Here is a 5,000-nt window from a genome sequence, read left to right as displayed (position 1 = left end):
CTACTGGGGGAATCCTTGTTAGTTTCTTTTCCTCCGCTTAGTAATATGCTTAAATTCAGCGGGTAGTCTCGCCTGCTCTGAGGTCGTTGTACGAGGTGTCGCACGCCACACCGCCAGCCGGCTGTGCACGCTACCGAGAAAGCACCGGTATGCGAACCGCCAGGCGACGGGCGCGCATCGCACGTTTAAGGAGACGCGGCCGGCCACACAGGCGACCACGACACTCCCAGGCGCCCGAAGCGGGACAAACGCCGCGCGCTTCAGTATACGTAGCCGACCCTCAGCCAGACGTGGCCCGGGAACGGAATCCATGGACCGCAATGTGCGTTCGAAACGTCGATGTTCATGTGTCCTGCAGTTCACATGTCGACGCGCAATTTGCTGCGTTCTTCATCGACCCACGAGCCGAGTGATCCACCGTCCTGGGTGATCTTTATCTTTTCAGTTCTCCACCGTCTCTTTCAAGACAGTTGCAGAGGCGGGACTGAGGCGTTTGACGGCCCCTGTTCCATTACTTTGTGTCCAACGGCCTGACGGCCGATGGGCGTCGTACGGCTCCACACCGGAGCGGACAGGCACTCGGGCGAAAGTCATTCAAAACCGGCGCCAGGCGCCAGGTGCCGCAGGCCAGCCGCTCCAGAGCTTCAGCGCTCGTACCACACAACAACACTTGCGCTAGTTTTGAGAGGCACGCGTGGTTCCGCACGCGGCGCACGGCTACTGCCGTACAGGTAGCGTGTTGCGCGACACGACACGCACATCGAAAGACATGCAGTCTAGTCGGTAATGATCCTTCCGCAGGTTCACCTACGGAAACCTTGTTACGACTTTTACTTCCTCTAAATGATCAAGTTTGGTCATCTTTCCGGTAGCATCGGCAACGACAGAGTCGATGCCGCGTACCAGTCCGAAGACCTCACTAAATCATTCAATCGGTAGTAGCGACGGGCGGTGTGTACAAAGGGCAGGGACGTAATCAACGCGAGCTTATGACTCGCGCTTACTGGGAATTCCTCGTTCATGGGGAACAATTGCAAGCCCCAATCCCTAGCACGAAGGAGGTTCAGCGGGTTACCCCGACCTTTCGGCCTAGGAAGACACGCTGATTCCTTCAGTGTAGCGCGCGTGCGGCCCAGAACATCTAAGGACATCACAGACCTGTTATTGCTCAATCTCGTGCGGCTAGAAGCCGCCTGTCCCTCTAAGAAGAAAAGTAATCGCTGACAGCACGAAGGATGTCACGCGACTAGTTAGCAGGCTAGAGTCTCGTTCGTTATCGGAATTAACCAGACAAATCGCTCCACCAACTAAGAACGGCCATGCACCACCACCCACCGAATCAAGAAAGAGCTATCAATCTGTCAATCCTTCCGGTGTCCGGGCCTGGTGAGGTTTCCCGTGTTGAGTCAAATTAAGCCGCAGGCTCCACTCCTGGTGGTGCCCTTCCGTCAATTCCTTTAAGTTTCAGCTTTGCAACCATACTTCCCCCGGAACCCAAAAGCTTTGGTTTCCCGGAGGCTGCCCGCCGAGTCATCGGAGGAACTGCGGCGGATCGCTGGCTGGCATCGTTTATGGTTAGAACTAGGGCGGTATCTGATCGCCTTCGAACCTCTAACTTTCGTTCTTGATTAATGAAAACATACTTGGCAAATGCTTTCGCTTCTGTTCGTCTTGCGACGATCCAAGAATTTCACCTCTAACGTCGCAATACGAATGCCCCCGCCTGTCCCTATTAATCATTACCTCGGGTTCCGAAAACCAACAAAATAGAACCGAGGTCCTATTCCATTATTCCATGCACACAGTATTCAGGCGGGCTTGCCTGCTTTAAGCACTCTAATTTGTTCAAAGTAAACGTGCCGGCCCACCGAGACACTCAACTAAGAGCACCCTGGTAGGATTTCAACGGGGTCCGCCTCGGGACGCGCAAGCACGCCTTCGGCTCGCCCCACCGGCAGGACGTCCCACGATACATGCCAGTTAAACACCGACGGGCGGTGAACCAACAGCGTGGGACACAAATCCAACTACGAGCTTTTTAACCGCAACAACTTTAATATACGCTATTGGAGCTGGAATTACCGCGGCTGCTGGCACCAGACTTGCCCTCCAATAGATACTCGTTAAAGGATTTAAAGTGTACTCATTCCGATTACGGGGCCTCGGATGAGTCCCGTATCGTTATTTTTCGTCACTACCTCCCCGTGCCGGGAGTGGGTAATTTGCGCGCCTGCTGCCTTCCTTGGATGTGGTAGCCGTTTCTCAGGCTCCCTCTCCGGAATCGAACCCTGATTCCCCGTTACCCGTTACAACCATGGTAGGCGCAGAACCTACCATCGACAGTTGATAAGGCAGACATTTGAAAGATGCGTCGCCGGTACGAGGACCGTGCGATCAGCCCAAAGTTATTCAGAGTCACCAAGGCAAACGGACCAGACGAGCCAATCCGATTGGTTTTGATCTAATAAAAGCGTCCCTTCCATCTCTGGTCGGGACTCTGTTTGCATGTATTAGCTCTAGAATTACCACAGTTATCCAAGTAACGTGGGTACGATCTAAGGAACCATAACTGATTTAATGAGCCATTCGCGGTTTCACCTTAATGCGGCTTGTACTGAGACATGCATGGCTTAATCTTTGAGACAAGCATATGACTACTGGCAGGATCAACCAGGGAGCTGCGTCAACGAGAGCTGAGCAGCCGGCCGCCCGGGAGTGTGTCCCGAGGGCCCGCGCGAACACGCAAGCGTCCGCTCAATTATTCTGCAAACAGGAGGAGGCTGAGCTCCCCTGCACGATACACCTCGAAACCCTCTCAGGTCCCGGCGGCGCGCAGCGCCGTCCTAAGTACTTGGTCGGGTTCGAGAGAGGCGCAATCGCCCGGAGATAGGCGAGTAGACGCTTTCAGTGCGAACACCCGTGCTCCCAACTGAGCTTGCCGCTGCCGACAGAGGCCCGGGAGCGTGCTGTCGTGGCATTGCCGGCGGGAAACAACACGCGCCACCTACGGTGACCGGCAGCTCCAACGCCAGCGCCACAGAAGGGCAAAGCCCCACTTGGGTGCAGAAGCGAACTCTCCCAGCACAGCGCACGCGCCAACACGTCCGCAGAGCTGCGATACAAACCACCTGCGAGAACCGCTGGGGGCGACCGAGCAGCAGACGGCGTCGCGACGCCGAGTGCCGGGCGGCGGCGCATCCTCAACGCACACAGTCCGCAATCGGACCAGCACACTGCAGATGTCCACCGCGCTTCGCACCGGGCTCGGCAGAACCCACTTTGGCCGCCTGGCGCCGCGCGCAGGGTGCGCCGGCGCATAGCTGGGACGCCAGCCGGGCCCGTCGGCCGGCGCTCCTGCCACTGGGCGCCCCCCACCAGCCGGCTGTAGTGCGTGCGCTCACGCAGCGCGCGGCCAGCACGCCGGGCGGCCCCCCCTCACCGGCCGGGGACTGTCCCGCCAAGCCACAGCCTCGTATCGCTTCATACCCACATGGCCAACTCAGGTTCGGGGGCATGGCGGGTACCGCCGAAACAACCGGTTCACAGATGTACCGATCGTCGCTATCACCGATGCACCTGCAGCGCGAACAACCGCTCAACAACTGATTTCCAGTTCATTTGCGGATCTTTGGCAGCAAACGTATACGTCAATCTACATTTGCGAAATCTACGATTCTGGCATGCCTGCATGTTATGTGTCACGACACGCTACATCAGCCCACATACACACTGCGGCATGTACACGAGAGAACACGTGGAAGATGGTCCGCGCACGTGTGCAATGTCCCTTGCGCGGTCGACTGTCAACCGGCCTCTGTAGCATGTCGCAGATGTGGAACGCGGTCCACCGTGCTATCATGTTGTGTGGGGCAATACGATTAAATAGGAAAACCCTCGTCGCTACATCAACAGACGGCTCACGCTGATTCCCGGCAGAGGGAGGAGGGGGGGGGGGGGCCAACATGCAATACTTTCGTCCGTACCTACTTACCACATGTCTGTACGGCGTACAACAGTGCAATCTCGCTGTAATGGGGAGACGAGACAAGTAGCATCGTGCACAACATATGGCCCTTATGATTCGCCATTGTAGGGCGCAGCCGGTGTACGGTCAAGCATGTGCCACATTATGTCACTCAGTACGTAACGACGGATGATCAGTGTGGGTTACGCGTACATCAGCGGACAGTCCACACAGGCCGTACCACAACGTACACTGACTGCATCGACAACCGAATGCAACTGAACAGCTGCAAGGCTCATTTCACAAACAAACGCCTGACCGACCAGCTTGGAAGGGCAGGAGGGGAGGGCGATATTCGTTCTGTAGCGGTACACCCTTCCAGTGGTTAGCGGGACTGTGTAGAAAGTACGCAACACTCGAAAGACCTTTATGTGAGGGTACGCACCATGGCATCAAGAAATACACATGACACCAGAGGATCCAAGCAGTGAACTATGTTCAGAGGGTTGCTGTTAGGCAAAGCTACATTCCTGTGACGTTACATGTGACAGTTAAGGTGCAGTGTAAGTTAGGTTAAGGTGCAGTGTAAGTTAGGTTAAGGTGCAGTGTAAGTTAGGTTAAGGTGCAGTGTAAGTTAGGTTAAGGTGCAGTGTAAGTTAGGTTAAGGTGCAGTGTAAGTTAGGTTAAGGTGCAGTGTAAGTTAGGTTAAGGTGCAGTGTAAGTTAGGTTAAGGTGCAGTGTAAGTTAGGTTAAGGTGCAGTGTAAGTTAGGTTAAGGTGCAGTGTAAGTTAGGTTAAGGTGCAGTGTAACTTAGGTTAAGGTGCAGTGTAAGTTAGGTTAAGGTGCAGTGTAAGTTAGGTTAAGGTGCAGTGTAACTTAGGTTAAGGTGCAGTGTAACTTAGGTTAAGGTGCAGTGTAACTTAGGTTAAGGTGCAGTGTAACTTAGGTTAAGGTGCAGTGTAACTTAGGTTAAGGTGCAGTGTAACTTAGGTTAAGGTGCAGTGTAACTTAGGTTAAGGTGCAGTGTAACTTAGGT

General features: G+C 54.8%; 3 non-coding genes across 3 annotated transcripts in view; all 3 read right to left on the bottom strand.

Annotated features, from left to right (window-relative positions):
- The window catches only part of LOC126317697 (large subunit ribosomal RNA), a 4,222-nt gene extending 4,136 nt beyond the window's left edge, over positions 1-86 (bottom strand). The window contains exon 1 of the ribosomal RNA XR_007556837.1: positions 1-86. This exon is cut by the window's left edge and continues 4,136 nt beyond it. This is a non-coding gene — a ribosomal RNA (large subunit ribosomal RNA).
- Positions 87-274: 188 nt separating this feature from the next.
- LOC126317732 (5.8S ribosomal RNA) lies at positions 275-429 on the bottom strand. The gene has a single exon (XR_007556862.1). It is a non-coding gene; the product is annotated as a 5.8S ribosomal RNA (ribosomal RNA).
- Positions 430-784: 355 nt separating this feature from the next.
- Positions 785-2,677, bottom strand: LOC126317655 (small subunit ribosomal RNA). Its single transcript, XR_007556799.1, has one exon. It is a non-coding gene; the product is annotated as a small subunit ribosomal RNA (ribosomal RNA).
- Positions 2,678-5,000: the final 2,323 nt, after the last annotated feature.

Source organism: Schistocerca gregaria, unplaced genomic scaffold (assembly GCF_023897955.1).
Source record: "Schistocerca gregaria isolate iqSchGreg1 unplaced genomic scaffold, iqSchGreg1.2 ptg000640l, whole genome shotgun sequence".
Taxonomy (NCBI): Eukaryota; Metazoa; Arthropoda; class Insecta; order Orthoptera; family Acrididae; genus Schistocerca; species Schistocerca gregaria.
The sequence above is the reverse complement of the archived record's forward strand: the minus strand, read 5'-3'. Positions and strand labels throughout refer to the sequence as shown.